General features: G+C 37.8%; 1 protein-coding gene and 1 pseudogene across 3 annotated transcripts in view; both read left to right on the forward strand.

The window, feature by feature from the left end:
• Cpq (carboxypeptidase Q) overlaps positions 1 to 18,247 on the forward strand; it is a 400,620-nt gene that overhangs the window by 6,873 nt on the left and 375,500 nt on the right. The window lies entirely within an intron of this gene.
• Positions 8,815 to 9,301, forward strand: LOC125415097 (large ribosomal subunit protein eL32 pseudogene; annotated as a pseudogene).

Here is an 18,247-nt window from a genome sequence, read left to right on the forward strand (position 1 = left end):
CATTAGACCCAGAGCCATTTCATACTGTTAACAGATATAAACTATATGAGAGGAACATTTATAATTCTTTAGGAATCACGTAGGAGACAGACCTCCAGGCACGCCTATGAGGAATTTTGTAGATTAGGTTAATTTAGGTAGCATACATACCGTAGCCGTGGGCTGCCCCATTCCTTGGGCTGGAGTGACCATGTACCTCAAGCTACACTATTTTATAACTTTCCATTCCATGGTGGACTGTAAGTAAAAATAACTCCCTCCTTTATTTGAAATTCTCACAACAGAAAAATAAAAAATAGACACATGACTTGCAGATATCTGGTTTATTTGTGTATGTATAAAGAGGTGTCAGTGCAGTATGTGTATATGTGGGTTCTTGTGAGTGTTGAGGTAAATGCAGAAGTCATATATTGAGATCGAATGTTTTCCTCAGTGACTCTATCTTTGTTTTTGAGACAGGGTCACTAACTGAGCCTGGAACTCGCTGACTTGACTAGACTAGCCAACAACTACCCATGACTCTCTTGTCTCTGCCTCTCCACCAATGGGATAAGAGGCATGTGACATCATTTGTAACTTTTTACATTAGTGTTGGGATTCTGATCTCTAGGCCTCTTCACTATAGTTGCTTTGGGATTGCTCCAAATGGTTGATACATCCTTCACCAAGACCAGGGCTCCAGGCACTTCACACTTTTCAGTGGACTGTGTGTTAGACTCATCTTCCTTCAGCTTTTCCAAATTTTCTTTTCCGTGTTCCTAATTGCATGTGGCTTTGGTAGCAATGGTCCAAGTGAATAAATCTTGACTCTGACTCTGGGTTTGCCCATTTCTTTAGTCTTACAATGTTGGTTTGCCCTTTAGTCCTCTGATTAACCAGAGGAAATTGTTGGTCTTCAGCTTGTTTGTTTCTATTTGTTGTGGTAAGGACAGAAACAGTGACTTGCAAGTTTTTTGTATTGCAGCTGAAAGTGGAGATATAGGCAATGCTGAGTTTAAGTTTCTTGTTTATTCTCATGAGATATTTATCTTCATTCTTGACTTCTGATTTCTCTTCTCTACTTTTCATGTTAGCATTATACAAGAGTGGCAGAACCTTTTGTTAAAGATTCTTTTCTTGAAATAACTAATTTTAATTTATGAAAAATGTTCATTATGTATATATCCAGTTTAGGGCTTTAAACATTTAAAATTTTTTGGTGCTGCAGACATGTCTCTGTGGTTAAGAGTACTTGCTGCTCTTGCAGAAGACTGAAGTTTGATTTCCACTACCCACATTGAGTGACTCATAATCACAAGCAACTCTAGTTCCAGAGGATCATCTATATGCATGTGTGTATGTGCAAGTGCCCCCCCCCACAAATACTATCTTTTTTTACTTGTCTTTGTTTAGCCACGTGACTTGGAACCTTTTATATTTTATTTTTATTTTTTATTTTATTTTTAAAAAGAAAATAAACTGTCTTTTTTCATTTTACATACCAATCTCAGTTCCCACTCTTTACCATCCTTCCTTACCCTCCCCCTTCCTCTCCCCCCATCCACTCCTCAGAGAGGGTAAGGCACATCTCCAAGGCCCTCCCTACTACATCTAGGTTGAACAAAGTATTCCTTCAAAGAGAATAGGTTCCAAAAACCAGTACAAGCAGTAGGGATAAATCTTGGTGCCACTGCCAGTGGCCCCACAGTCTTCCCCAGCCACAGAACTGTCACCTACATTCAGAGGGTCTAGTTTGAATGTGGAGGGGAGAAGAGGAGAGGGGAAGAGAACTTGAGGAAATGGGATAGTTGAGATGGAGGAAGGACAAATATGGAGAGCAAGGAAAGAGATATTTTGATTGACGGAGTCATTATAGGACTAGCAAGAAACTTGGCACTAGTGAAATTCCCAGGAATCCACAAAGATGACCCCAGCTAAGACCTTAAACAATAATGGAGAAGGGGCCCAAACTGGCCTTGTCCTGTAGTCAGATTGATGACTGTCTTAAATGTCACCATAGAACCTTCATTCAGCAATTGATGGAAGCAGAGGCAGAGACCTGCAGCAGAGCACAGGGCTGAGCTCCTAAAATCTAGCTGAAAAGTGGGAGGAGTGAGAATATGAGCAAAGAGGTCAAGACCATGATGGGGACACCTTTTGAAACAGTTTACCTGAGCTAACAGGAGCTTACCAACTCCAACCGGACACAGAAGGAAGAAGTATAGGACACAGCTAAAAATACCTTTAAACATTTAGCAATTTCTCTTGAGAAATATGTTGTATGATAAAAGGAAGACAAAATAAAAGCAATATTAAAATTGGCAATACTTTTATATTTTCTATATTATATAATTTAAGGTGGACTATTAAGAGCCTGGTGCTTATAAATTCCTCAATGCTCATTTGTTAATATATTTTTTATTTTACCTATCAAGCACAACTTCTCTATAGCTCACCTGTTACAGTAGACTTGCCTCTTAGCTAATCTTCTAAGCTGTCTTTCCCTGGGACTGGGAATAACAGAATCACATCTCATAACAGTCAAGATTTTAATTCAGAGAAAGGGACTGGGGTCTGTTGCTAACTTTGTATTGGTTTCCAAAAACTACTGAACATTCAACCCTACACTTCTAGAGATGGCACAAACACCTTACAAATTATTTTTCTAATTCCTTTTCTAAATCAGAACAAGAAGTAGCAAGATTGGCAGGATAAAGACTGATGTGTGCCCATGTGGGAAAAGAATTATTTTGAAAACACAGATTGGGTCTTTGGATGTGGAAATTTACAAGGCCCAGAGAGCACTGAAATGTCTTTAGAAACTGAGTCCAACAGAATAAACGAGAGGCTTTTGTTGGCTTGGCATTGGAGTCTTTCTGGCACAAAGTACACTGTGAACAACTTTTCAAACATTTGCATCTGCATACATGACACTGGATTCTCAAGATGTCCAATTAAACTCTTGTCAATGGGAGAAATGTTTGCTTCCTCAGAAGCCTTGGTGTCAGCCTTGGCCTCTGTTATGGAAGCAATTTCAGCTGAAGCTGCTGTGGGTTCTTCCTCTCTGAACTTGATCTTGTCTTTATTCAGACAAAGAAAGCTCTTGAAAGCTGTGGAAACTGTGTCAAGTTGTGGGTCATAGAGCCAAGTTAGGTAACTGAAGAAAAACACCCAGGAGAAAAGTACTTTTCAAACCAAAGAACATTCTAGAGCTTTAATTTCTTTGCATTTTGAGTTGTTTGTGCTAGAAGTGTTTTAGAAAATGATTGCCTCTGAGAAAAAGAGAGAAACTGAGTGCTGATATAATATATATATTAATATATATATATATTTTCAAGACAGAGTTTCTCTGTGTAGCTCTGGCTATCATGGAACTCACTTTATAGACCAGTCTGATCTCAAAGTCATAGAGATCCACCTGCCTCTGCCTTCTGAGTGCTGGAATTAAAGGCTTGTGCCACCACCACCCAGTTTAAATATTTTTTATAAATATTTGAAACAGATATTTTAAATATTTAAAAGCAAAATTCATTTTTCAACACTTCAACAAACATTTCTAGAAGCCTCAGTGAGAGTTATGTGTGGTGTGTGTATATTCCTATCCTTGTTGATAAAAATGCTCAATGAGTATCTGTGATGGGAACAGCAATGAGTACAGAGATAGCAGGAAAACATGGGATGAGAATCAAGAAAGCTTTTGTTTCATCTTTGAAAAAGTTGTAATATATTAATGGGAGGGACACAAAACCAACTTCTGTGTCCTTAAGTAAGCTTTCTTATTCCCCTTGCATCTTTTTCCTAATCAATAAAATATATAATAACAAAAGTATCAATGATTGTCATCAGTATTAAATAATATACTATTTGTAAACTACTTTATTTATACTAGGCTCTCTTTTAAGTGGGATCGTATAACTACTTCACACACACCAGTGAACCACAAAATGCTGTTTGGACTGACAAGGTTTACACATTCCTGTGTGATGAAGGAAAGGAGCAAAGATAGGGGGATGTCCAGATATTTGGTGCAAAAATTTGGCATCGGGATGCCTGATAGGCATTTTCTTCACCGGGTGAGAGCTGAGATGCAGTGTATAGATGGGGGTGGGACTAGGAAAGCTTTGAGGAGAAAAAAAAAGATTCGAACCATCTCATGATCGTAAAATTGTCCCCTCAGTTATGTAAAGGGGAGCTTTTTTTGAGCCTGGGGGAGAAAAGGGGTAGGATTTGGAGCTTAAAGAAACTGGAAGAATTCTGTAGCAGCTGCTGTAGGGGAATCTGATAGGTGTCAACTGAAGACAAATATAAGGGTTGCCCAGCAATACAGAGGATACAGCTGGGGCCAACTTAGTTTATAGCAGAAATGTTTGGCATGGTGATTTGACTGTTGGTGGTAACACTGTGCACCCTGGAGCATACACAAAGAAAATTCGGTATTTGTTCTGAGGATAGCAAAGGGGGTTAAGAAGGAAAGGCAGAAGGATTTTAAGATGCTAATGAAAACATTGTTAGAGTCATTAACCACCAATTGCAGTTGTGGGTTAATCCGACTCTGAAGTGATGGTTTGGATAAATGGGTGCTAGACTGGAGGTTAAGGCTCTTCACTCAGCCAAGACCCAGGTGGTAGCTCTATGCTGCACGTGCTCAGTGGGTGGAAGATAAGGATGATTAGCACAGTTCACTTTAAGAGTTAACAAAGTGGCAGATTCTCCGTATGATAACTTTCCTTTGAGAAACTTTGTCAGTGACATAACCTTGGTAATTTAAATTGAGGCTGTGAAATATGTTGAAGGAGATAAATATAGGGGGCAAGGACATCACAGAAAAAGATACTCAGCCTGTGCAAAGAGAGAGGGACAATCAAGAAAATCATCCTGGAAATGGTATTTAAAAGTGATTGTGAAATGTTTGAAGAGTGATGGAAGGGGTAGGAGAAAGAAGTCAACAGAGCAGGGCACTGATTTGGCCAAGACGTATAAAGGATGTCCTGGGACAGTGGTGACTGATATGACTGTGTGTGGCTCTGGGCTCAGAGTCCAAGAAGTTTACTATGGGCTGATCTCTGTTACTGTAGTTTCCATATCGTGGTTTAGCATGTCCAGCTTCTTTATACTCTGAATATAAACCTGAAGTACATGATGAACAGAATTCACATCTTAGTCATTCTCATGAAAATAGCTTCTATTTAAATAGTGTCTTTAATTTTTAATCAGGTGTAATGAGGCCATACCTACTGTAGAAAGGATGGTTTGTTATAGTTCTGAAGAGGGTCAAATGGATCAGGGCAGGATGAAGGGGAGGATTACCCTAAAGATGACAGTCAAAGCAAAAGAAAAGCAAAGCAAACCTGAAAATAAAAATATACAGTGGCTAGTCACAGGCCATAACTAGAAGTCTGCTAAGAATAGGATGTCTGGGGCCATGCTGGCCAGGCTAGGTAGCTTCATTTTGCTTTGTTTTAAGAATTGGCTTAATACTTTTCTTTTCTTCATTTGTGTAATCCCATATAGTTCCTAAAACTAAAGCAAACTGGAACTTTAAAACCTGTTTAAGGATTTCCAGTTTCTTTCATTAAATAATGGTATTTTCCTACATGCCTGCAACACTGGCTATATTCCCTGTCCCGCTATCAGCTTTTGTATCTTCTGAAATGTCTGCCACATTTTCTCCTACTTGTTTAGCTTCCCTACTAGTGATTTAAAAAAAAAATACAAAATAAGGGTATTTCTGTGGGACAATGGTCTTGTACCTTGTAAGGATTTGTCACTTGTATTGCTTTAATAAAATGTTGATTGGCCAATAGCCAGGCAGGAAGTATAGGCAGGGTGACCAGAACAGGAGAATTCTGGGAAGAGGAAAGGGTCAGTCTGCAGTCGACACCCAGACACAGAGAATGCAAGACAAGAATGTCTCACTGATAAAATTTACCAAACCTCGTGGCTAACACAGACAAGAACAGTGGATTAATGTACGATGTAAGAGTTACTTAATAAGAAAGCCTGAGCTAATGTGCCAACCAGTTATATATAATGTGTTTTTCTTAGGGACTGAATGACTGAGAGACTGGTCAGGATAGAAACCTCTGTCAACAGGGTTTACTTGACATTTTCAAATATATGTGTGTATATACACATGTGTATAATATGAGCAAATATATATATATATATATATATATATATATATATATATATTCCTTTGTACTTTGCTGGTATTTATTTCCCTGCTACTCAATGGTCTACTTTTCCCCTATGCCTCTCTCTTTCTCTCTCTCTCTCTCTCTCTCTCTCTCTCTCTCTCTCTCTCTCTCTCTCTCATACACACACACACACACACACACACACACTCTTGATTAAGTACATATTCAACATATAAGAAAAAACATACAGGGACTCAGTGATTAAAGCACTGGCTTATCTTCGAGAGGACTTGAATTCTCACTCACTCACCAGCTCACAAATGTTTATAACCTCAATTCTAGGGGATCTGACACCATTTTCTAGCCTTGTGGGTAACTACATGCATGTAGTGCAGGTGTATATATACACACACAGTCAGAACACTCACAAACACAAAATAAAAATAAATATTAAAAGAGAAAACTGTTTAAAAAAGAAATCAAATATTTATCTCACAAGGCCTAGGTAACAAGGATATAGAAATTCTCAAAACCCAAACTAAGAAAGTATATAATTAATCAATTTATATAGAAGACACACAAGTAGAAATTAAGCTCTTAGAAAGAAGAGATGCCACCACACACCTGCCACATTGGCTAAGATTATAAAAACGAGGGATAACAGTTCCTAACACTGGTAAGGATGTGCAAAAGTGTGGCTCTCCTGCACACTTGCTTACATAGAGCCATTCTAGAAGGGTTGCAATCCTACCCTTACTTCCTTCTTGCCTTCCTTGCTTGCTTGCTTGCTTGCTTGCTTCCTTCCTTCCCTTATTCCCTCCCTCCCTCCCTCTTTCCCTCCCTTCCTCCATTCCTTCTTGTGGTTCTGGGGATCAAGTCTGAGAACACACACATGTTACAAAATTGGCTATACCATCAAGCTATATCCTCAGACCAAGATTTAAATTCAAATGAAAGCCTATATTGCATGTTTATTGCAGTAGTATTTGTAATAGCCAAATTCTGGAAACAGGACAGATAAATTACAATGACATAGGTATACCATAGGTTAATAAAACCTATATTATATGTATCCTCTGGGCCAATAGTCAGAGATTAAAAAAAAGCACATTATATAGGTAATAACTTCAATGAATTTCTAGTGAATTATGCTGACTTAAAAAAGCTAACCCTCAGAGATTATGTATACAATGCTGTTCGCATTACATTTTAACATATTAAAATTATAGAAATAGGAAACAGAATGTGGTTGTCATTACTTAAGAAGTTGTGGTGGAATAAGGGGGTAAACGTAACCCTAAGAGAGCACCACGGGGGCTCTTTGTGACACTGGAATATTCCGTATTCTGCCTGTCTCAATGGCAGTATCCTACTTTGGATATTATACTATAGTACCACAAAATTTTACCATGGGGAAAACTTCAGAGAGGATTCATGCAGTATCTTTGTATTCTTATGTGTGTCAGTCAACAATGGTTTCGAGATAAAGCTGTAATAAGGTTGAAGGTGTAGCTCAATGACTAAGAACTTGCCTCACTGTGTGAGGTCCCGTGTTCAATCCCTGTCACATAATAACAAAACCTGCAAAGTCTGACAACAGAATAGAAACCTATGCAGTGAGCTTAGGTGCAATTTCCTTCCTGAAGCTACCTTTTAAATCTTCTGTCAACTACTGACACACTGGCTTATGAATACTTATCCTGAAACCCTCCTTTGTTCCTAGTACCACAGGGGCTAAAACTATTAACAATAAAGTGTAGGAACATAAAATTGGAGTGCATACACAAATGTGCAATTATTTGTGCATGTGGATGGAGAGCATGTGTAAACATGTCTAAGAACACAGGCGAGGTTCTCCTTTTTCAGTATTCCTAATGATTTGCTGTAAATTATATAAAGCTATAGCATAAAGTGGCTTTCATAATCCTCTTCAGTTCTTAACTTGCCAAGAAGAACACCCTCCCTTGGGATCAGTAGCTTTACTACAGTATCCAACATTGTATTGTCAAAGCCACATGGATTATACAAAACAGAAGAAGAAAAAGAAATGGCCTAGTTAAGATTTGGCAGCTGCAACAAAGAACTTACCAGCTTGAAGTTTGGTTTAGTGCACTTTCAAAGAATATTCCTCCAAGCCATTCTCGTGTTTGGGATGAATGAAGACTCACGAAGAATCTGCAACTCGTTTCCTAAAGATATATGAAAAAAAGAACACTCTTGCCAACATTTTCTTACTTTGTACCTACAGAAAGATTTAACTTTTTTTTTTATTATTTCTAGTTTTCTTTTCGTTTTCCTGTAGAATTTCTTTGAAAAACTATTTTCATGTGTTTAAATCTGAGAAAAAAATGGAGAACTTGGGACAGTTAAAAATTGTTTATCTCAATTTCACTAATAGCTTCCTGGGTTGATAAAGAAGCATATTAGTCTCAAGCTTTATAGGGTTCTTAGAGGTTTAGGTGGAATAGAAGAGGCTGTCTTTATACAATGTCTAGTACCAGCATACTATATACCAAAAATGAAACTATAAAGGCAAAAGTAAAGCTTCATGGACTTCTGCCATTCATGAAAGTGCCTTTGTCACAGAACACAGAGCAGTAGTTAGCAGATACTTTGTGCCTTCACAGGGTTTCACCATTCAAACAAAGTTACACATCAAGTATCCTTGGGGGACTGTATATAGTACTGTTAGGCACTGTTTAGTGGCTATGGCGTCTACAATGTGCCTGATGCTGTTCTTGGTACTGAGGATGCAGCAATGAAGAGACTTGCTCGATGCCACCATCTCTTTTGCAGCATCTGGCTGCCCTCCAACCTCTGGTAAAGATGAAGATCATACAAAAGAGGACGAAGAAGTTCATCAGGCACCAGTCAGACTGATATGACAAAATTAAGCAAAACTGGAGAAAACCCAGAGGTACCGAGAGCAGGATGCAGAGAAGATTCAAGGGCCAGACCCTAATGTCCAACATTACTTATGGGAGCAACAAGAAAACCAAGCATTTGTTGCCTAGCGGCTTCTGTAAGTTTCTGGTTCACAATGTCAAGGAGCTGGAGGAGCTGCTGTTGTGCAATGGATCTTACTGTGCTGACTTAGAAATGGAAATTTTCACAGTAAGACAGCACAGCTGGTCATCAACATCACCAACCCCAATACCAGGCTATGCATCAAAGAAGATAAATAGATGACTTGCATACATGTTTTATTTGTGTTTAAACAAAACCACAAAAACTGCAAAAGAGAGAGAAAACTTGACACTCATGTCTTCATGAAGAGTCTATTCTAGATTGTGATCAAATACAGTAAAGTAAATGTATGAGTTAATTTAGTATATATGTATGTGCATGTTGTGTGAACATGTGTGTAAGGTGCACATGAACATAAATGTGGGCAATTTATTGTGTGTGTACATGTGGGGTGTGTGAGCATGTGTGTAAGGTAAGCTATGTGTGTGTATGTGTGGGTGGGGGAGTGGAGAGAGATGTTATCTTGTAACAAAAACTCTGCCTTCCAAAAATTATTTATCTCACTGGATACAAAGAAAGTGGCTATAGAGGATCAGTTACAGAAGGTAATGTGTCAATCATTGTCATGGACTATAAAAGCTTCAATATGACAACACGGCTATATATCATAGATTTACTGGAAAAACTAGTTGAAAACAGAAAGGTTCTGAAGAGGAGAGGTATCTTAAGTAGAAATGAAATTTGTCTATTTTCTGAACATTTTGTTCTTTCCCTAATGATGTTGTGAATAAAATACTTTTATGATTTACCTATACTATTTAATAAGTGTATGCATTTACATCTCATTAATGTTAGAACCACACAGCAGAACAGTACAGTATGGTCGTATCTCTGATGTGTAAAACTTGATGACAAAGTAAATGTTGTTGTTTGTGAGGACATTTTTCCTTAGGCAATGCTTAAGGAGATTTTAAACTATGAAGAATTATCCACCACACCTACACAAGAAACACATCCCCATGCCTCTAGATCAGTGATTCTCCGTCTGTGGATCGTGATCCCTTATAAGGTATTTATATTGTGATCCCTGTAGCAAAATTATAGTTATGAAGTGGCAAGGAAATAATATTATGGTTGGGGTCACCACACATGTAGAAATGTATTAAGGGGTCATAGCTTTAGGAAGGTTGAGAACCACTGCTCTAGATAAAGGCTGTCAGCACTCTCTCCAGGTGCACACATTCAGGTTACCGCTTGTTGCAGTTGTTCTAAAGAGGAAAGAGATTCACACGAAACATGAACAAACTCTTCCTTTTTTCTTAAAAGAGGCATGAGACACTCCCTTAATACTCTGATGTATTATCTCCCATAAAACTTTGAGAATTTTATTTTTGTTTTGTTTTGGGTAAAATAGGGAGTAACTTTGAAAAAGAGTTTATCTTTCTTTTTGTTTTGTTTTGGGTAAAATAGGAAGTAACTTTGAAAAAGAGTTTATCTTTGGAAGTGAAGGAACAGAAAACCCTTTTGATGTTTAGGAATGGATTTGCTAAGAACAAAAATAATTTAAAGGTCTTTAAAAAAAGAACCATGGATTTTTTTGTCATTTTTTTTTGCTTTGGCCTCTTTTATAGATCATAATCACACTGAAAATTGAAACCACAAATATTCTTAAGGGCTGAGTTTGGGACGGCCTAGGAAGACTAGACATGCAGTGTGCATTTGTTGGAGAAATTAAGAATATAAAAGAAATTGTATCAAGGCTTTTATATTTTCACGTTCCTGTATTGCCACCCTTAGCACATAGCCTTTTATCTTCAGAGTTCTTTTTTTTTGTTTGTTTGCACTTACAGGCAAAACTTAGATGTAGCTATATCCAGAGAGAGAGGAAAATGCCACCCTCCTTTCTTATTATAGTTCTTCTTAAGAGCAGAGAAACAATTATCTCTCTCATGGATTCATTGGCCAGAAATGAATCATACAAAACCCAGTTAATATAAAGTGATAAAGACCCACCAAGATGTGTAGATATTAACCAGTGAGTACTCTATGGGACTGAAGTTCCATAATGCAGCTTGTAGGTCTCCTCATAGTTTTGTCAATAAAGAAGCTGGAAGGTTGGGTTATGTTGGTCCCCTTGTTATACATGCCTCTGTAAGCAAGATCAGGGACTTGGCACAGACACACCAAGCAGCTTTCTCACCTCTTTCCTTAGCTCAATTTTTAAAAGTAATTTTTTTTGAGAATTTCATACATGAGTACTGCATTTATAGCATTTCTATCCATATCTTAGCTCTTCCAACTTCTCCTGTGTCGCTCTCACTACCTTTCAGTTCATAATCTCTTCTTAATTCTATTATTGTTACATATCGGAGTATGTATGTATGTAAGTATGTATGTATGTATAATATAATGAGTCTGTTTAATGCTGCTCAGATGAGCATGTCTTTGGGTCTGACACTAGGGATTGGGTAGTCTATCATGTAGCCTCTCCCTAGGGAAAACTGATTCTCCCTCTCTCAGCTGTATTGACTGTCTGTAACTATTCATCTACTTTTGTTAATTACAGAACACTACATATGTTAGAGCTCCTAACGTATTTATTATATTTTGTTACCATAATCACTACTTATTCTGGTCTTAGTTATATTAATTCTTTATAATTACTGTCATGTACTTAATAATAATGTTTTGAACCAGTGATTTGCTACAGATATGATAGGGGGTCTCATATTATTATAATGGAGCTGAAAATTCCTATTGTTGACTGACCTTGTAGACATCATTATATCATAAAGCAATGCATTACTCACATGTTTTTGTGAAGCTGGTATAAACAGGCTTCCTGTGCTGCCAGTCATACAAAAGTATAGCATGTGCAGTGATGTACAGTGTCTGACACCTGATAAGGATAATATAATAGTAGTTACATTATTTCTGCATATATTTATTACACTATACTTTTATCATTAAATTGTAGCATACCTCTACTTATTACAGAAAGCTTATTGTAAGATAATATGTCATACTGTATTGGTGGCAGCCTCACATATCTTGTTTATTGCATATGTTTATTGTTTCTATGGTTTATTAATATCATGTTATCTTATTTATCCGAATCATGTGAGTAATAGGCTATTGAACACACACACACACATACACACAAACATGTACACGTTCACCATATCATCTATGTAGTAAATTATACTATCTGGGTTTGTTAAATATGTAGCAACAAAGTTGCTTAATGTCACAGAAGTTTTCAAAAATAATTTTGCCAGCCACATTCATACTTCATCGCTTTATTGAGTATAAATTATTGCTATTTTCTTGAGGAGATTTGCTAGGAAGAAGGAAATCAACAGGTTAAACACCCCTTTGCTCTGCCATCTTCTTTGGGCTCCTAATCCTGCATATACATGATTTCTGTTTTCTTATTTCGATATGTATATTTTTTGCTATAGTCTTTTGCATATTTATTTTACTGTAATCATTTCTAATTTTCTTATCATTGTTGCTGTTTGTTTGCTTGTTTTTCTGCAGTGCTAGGGATTGATCCCATGGCTTTGTGCATTCTAGACAGGCACTCTACCACTGAGCTACAACCGTAGCTCATTTCTAGTTTTCTTATTTGCATTTTATTCTGGTCTTGTTCCTCCTTTGGATCTTTTATGACCCTCCCATAATTTTCATCAATGTTTCATCCCGTCTGTGAATATCTTCAACATGATCATCATTTCGTGGTGGTTTTCTATTCTGTTTACGATAATTCATTCATAGCTCATTCCCATTGCTTTGCTCTATCACTTAAGTTTCTTTATCCTTTCTCTTCCCGTATGTCTTACCTAACTGTTTGCTTAGTTTAGGTCCCCTACTTTACCCTTTTTATGGGAATATTATTTGAATGCCACTCTTTTCTTCCTGTTTTTCCCTTTTTGTGCGCCTTATGCAATTGGTTTCCTGCCTCAAAATAGTCATCACAGGACAAGAGAGATGGCTCAGTGAGTAGAGTAAAATGCTTTCCATGAAAGCAAGAGGACCTGATTTTAATTCCTAGAACCCATGTTAAAAAGCTTAGCGTGGTGCACACCCTTGTAACCTCAGCACTGGGAAAGCAGAGAGGTTTCCTCGGTCTTGCTTGTCAGTCAGTGTAGCCTAACTGATGAGCCCTGGGTTACAGTAAGAAACACTGTCTCACCAAAAAAGGTAAATAGTGTTCCTGAGGAATGACACATGAGGTTGACCTCTGAACTCCACATCCCCATTCAGACAGACCACACACATATAAACAAATACCTCCTCCTTAAAATGTCCTGTTAAAATGCAGCACAATTTTTAACTGGATTATCTATTTTTACAAGATTTGTATAAACCATAGACAAATTAAAGATGCTTCTAGGCTATAAGAAGTATTCCTATAACATAGGGTTTCTCTATGGAGGTTGTATTTTTAAATGATTTCTAAAAGTTGGTATACAAAGTAATGGGTTTTATGTGGTATTTCCATCCATATGTTTTTGTCCTAATTTCATCTCTTTCTTCTTCCCTCCTCTTGTCCCTGCCCCATACTGGTTCTCTTGCTCACCCACCTGTGTGATTTCATGCCACCAATTATTCCATTTCCTTCTTCTTTGGCCCTCCCCTAAGACCTTTTCTCTTTTTACAATCTTCTTAGTTTCAATACTTCCCCTCACTCTGTCTCTGTCTCTTGTCTGTCTGTCTGTCTCTCTCTCACACACACAATTTAAAGTCTAGAGAGAAACATGTATTTGCTGTTGGGGTTTTCTGTGCATACAATTCTAACTTTTTCTTACATCTTCACTGTACTGTCTCAGCTTCTGAAAATATGACTTGCATATATCATACCAGGAAGACCACAGAAATACAAATTTGGTTGAATGAATTCCCTGTGGAAGTTATGAAAGGGTCAAGAATTTCAAAACATGCAGCACAGTTATACAATTAAATCTTGTGATTTGGTAGAATGTGAAGGTTTCTGTGGTTACAATTGACTGGAGGAAATAAGCGTTAAAACAGTGAGATCTGATTGAGGAAAAGAAAGTTCCATCAGTAAGAATGACATTGGCAAAGGTAGGGCTGTGTCTCAGAGCTTAGGACAGTCCTGAGTCTGCTGAAGCTGCCAGTGCAAGGGGAAGTTTGTGACCTTAGTTGTAGTGACTCATAGGACAGTCCTGAATAAGGCTACTTTGCATTTAAAAGGATGGGTCTTTGTAAACTTGAGTTTTTCACTAGGATTCTAGCCTTTCATTATCTTTGGAACTAATTGTTAACCAGACTTTCATGTTTGTGCTTCACTAAATTTAAACAAGAATTGAAACACAGAGTAAATATGAAACAATTAGGTAGAATTTGTATTGCAACATATTAACTTTGACTTTTCCTATTTACCTTAGAATCCGTAAGTGTGTCAAGATAAGAACAAAGTGGTATAAAAACACAACCATTTTGAGGTAGCTGCAAATAATTAGGGTCAGATGCTTCTTTACAAATCAGTAAAGTTGGTTAAATTGTCCTTACTACTACAGTAACTACAGCTATGACAAAAGCCACCCATATGTTCTCAGTTGACAAAAGATGTAAAGAGGACAAGGCAGGCTGCAGACCTCCTCTCTCTCAGTCCTCCTAGACTCAACCACTCACTCTCATTCTTAGCACATCAACAGAATTATAGCTGCAGTCTCCTTTCCTCCTGCCCATGTCTCCCATGGATCTCACAAACCATCCCCTTGCAAACCCCTCTTCCTACTCTTTGATGTATCCCAGCCTCCAACACTAGCAAGCATTCTCGGTGAGCACACCAGCAGAGCAGTCAGCACACAGTTATTACACTCTTCAAAAAATCTCGAAAGGACATAGAAACCAAAGGGGGAAAATACACCCAACAAAAACAAACTCAGAAATCAACACCTAAACCTATAATTATCTCAAACTCAGATGCCTAGGTACCAGAGTAAGAACACAATCAAAACAACCAAGAAAATATGCCTGTCCAAGAGTCCAACTATCCTATCACAGCAGACTCTGAATATTCCAACATAACTACAGCACAAGAAAAAATTTTAAAACCGACTATATGAATATTTTAGAGGTCCTTAAAGAGAAAATGAATAAACACCTTAAAGAAATCAAGGAAAAGACAAATTGGAGGAAATGAATAAATCCCTTAAAGACAGTCAATAAAATATAAGCAAAGAATATTTGCTTATATAAATAAATAAAATATTATTTATATAATAAATAATATAAAAAGATAAAACTGTTCAAGACCTGAAAACGGAAATGGAAACAATAAAGAATACACAAACTGAGGGAATTCTAGAAATGAAAGATCTAGGAATATGAACAGGAACTACAAAGGCAAGCATCACCAACAGAATACAAGAGATGGGAGTGAGAATATCAGGCACTGAAGATATGATAGAAGTAATTAATACATCAGTCAAAGACAATATTAAATCTAAAAAATTCCTGACAAAAAAAATCCAGTAAATCTGGAACACCATCAAAAGACAAAACCTAAGAATAATAGAAATAGAGAAAGGAAAAAAATCCCAGCTCAAAGGCACAGAACATAATTCAACAAAATCATAGAAGAAAAATTTTCCTAACCTATAGAAGAAGATGACCTTAAAAGTACAAGAAGCATACAGAACACCAAATAAATTGGACTTAAAAAAAAATCCCTTCCTCACATATAATCAAAACTCTAAACATACAAAACAAAGAAAAGATATTAAAAGCTGCAAGAGAAAAATCCAACTCTTATATAAAGGCAGACCCATTAGAATTACATCCGACTTCTCAGTGGAGACTTTAAAAGCCAGAAGAGCCTAGTCACTGTGCTACAGACTCTAAGAGACCACAGGTGCCAACCCAGAAAACTTTTCCAGAAGAGTGGAAAAAATAAGATATTCCACAATAAAGTCAATTTTAAACTTCAAATTTGGATATATACAAATCCAGCCCACAGAAGATTCTAAAAGTAAAAACTTCACTGTAAGGAGGTTAACTCCACCCATCAAAACACAGGAAATGAATAATCTCATACCAGCAAATCCAAAAGAAAGGAAACACACACCTTACCACCACTACCACTACCAACAACAAAATAACAGAAATCAACAATCGTTGGTCATTGATATCTCCCGATATCAGTGGGCTTGATTTCCCAGTAAAAAGACACAGACTAACAGAATGGATGTGTAAATAGGATCTATCCTTTTACTGCATCCAAGAAACAAACCTCAACATGAAGGACAGATATTACCTCACAGTCTATGGTTGGATCTACCAAGCAAATGAAGCTAAGAAGCAAGCTGGTGTAACAATTTTAATACCTAACAAAATAAACTTAAAACAAAAATTAATTAAAAACATTGGGAAAGGACTCTACATACTTATCAAAGGAAAAAAATCTATAAATATGACATTTCAATTCTTTTTTTTCTTTTTTTTATTAAAATATAAAAGTTTCCATTTTTGCCACTCCTCCCAACACCCTCCCACTCCCCCCACTCCCTCTCCTCTTCCCTCTCCATCCCTAAGAGCAGTCAGGGTTTCCTGCCCTGTGGGTAGTTCAAGTTCCTCCCCGCTCCCTCCAGGTCCAGGAAGGTGAGTGTCCAAACAGACTGGATCTCCAAAAATCCAGAATATGCAGAGGAAACAAGTCCCAGAGTCATTGTCAATGGCTTTTTAGAAAGACTTCGGGTCAGCCACATTCAGGGAATCCAGCCTCCTCCAGAGAATCTGGTTGGATCAAGCGCTCCTTCAGTCCCAGTCAACTGGCCTTGGTGAACTCTCATTAGATCAGTCCCCTTGTATCAGTGGATGATGGCTCCCCTTGCGGTTCTGATTTCCTTTTTCATGTTCTTCCTCCTTCTGCTCCTCCTTTGGACCTTGGGGGGCTCAGTCCGGTGCTCCAATGTAGGTCTCCGTCTGCATCGCCATCCATCGCCGGATGAAGGTTCCCTCTGATCTTGCCCTCCCTGCTCACGTTCTTCTTCCTTCTACTTCTCGCTTGGGCCTAGGGAGTTAAGTCCAGTGTTCCAACGTGGGTCCCCGTCCCTATCTCCATCCATTGCCAGATGAAGGATCTATGGTGATAAGCAAAATAATCATCAGTATGGTTATGGGCCAAGGCCAGTTCAGGCAGGCACCCTCTCCTCTGTCCAGAGAACAATCTGGGGATCTCTCCTTGGACCTGGGATCCCATTTACAGTCAAGTCTCTAGTAAACCCTAAACTTATTTCCATAGTTGAGATATATTCTTCCCTGAACCCATATCTATCCTTCATCCCTCCCACCCTCCCAGTCCCCAGAGCATTCCCCATTCCTCCCCTGCTCCCTTCTCTCTAACCCTCTCCCCTTCCAACTACCCTCCCAACCCCCCATGCACCCGTGGTTACCTGGAACTCTTGTCTATTTCCAATCTCCAGGAGGAAAACTACCTGAATTTTCTTCAGGTTCACCTTCTTATTTAGCTTCTTTAGGATCACGAATAATAGGCTCAAAGACCTTTAATTATGGCTAGAATCCACTTATGAGTGAATACATACCTTATTCCTCTTTTTGGGTCTGGCTTACCTGACTCAGTAAAGCATTTTCTTTTTTATTTTTCTATTTATTTATTTATTTTTATTTAATTTTTACTGGGAACCTCTCCAGAATCAAGTCTCTTGCAAACCCTAGAATGGCTCTCTTAGTTGCGATATAAACTTCCCTGCTCCCAATTCTTAACATCTATGCTCCAAATGCAAGGAAACCAAATTTGTAAAAAGAAACACAACTACTATGCTTTAAATTACATATTGACCCTTACACTGATAGTGGGAGATTTAAATACCCCACTCACACCAATGGACTGGCCATCCAGATAAAACTAAGCAGAAATAGTGGAACTAACAATTGTTATAATCCAAATGGACCTAACACATATTTGCAGAGCATTCCAGCCAAATACAGAAGGATATACCTCTCTTCAGCACATCATGGAACTTTCTCCAAAACTGAACACATACTCAGACACAAAGCAAGTCTCAACATATACAGCAAAATTGAAATGACTCTCTGAATTCTATCAAACCACAAAGAATTAAAGCTGAATATTAAGAACAACAGAAACAACAGAAAGTTTACAAACTCATGGA

This window comes from Myodes glareolus, chromosome 19, assembly GCF_982192425.1.
Source record: "Myodes glareolus chromosome 19, mMyoGla1.1, whole genome shotgun sequence".
Taxonomy (NCBI): Eukaryota; Metazoa; Chordata; class Mammalia; order Rodentia; family Cricetidae; genus Myodes; species Myodes glareolus.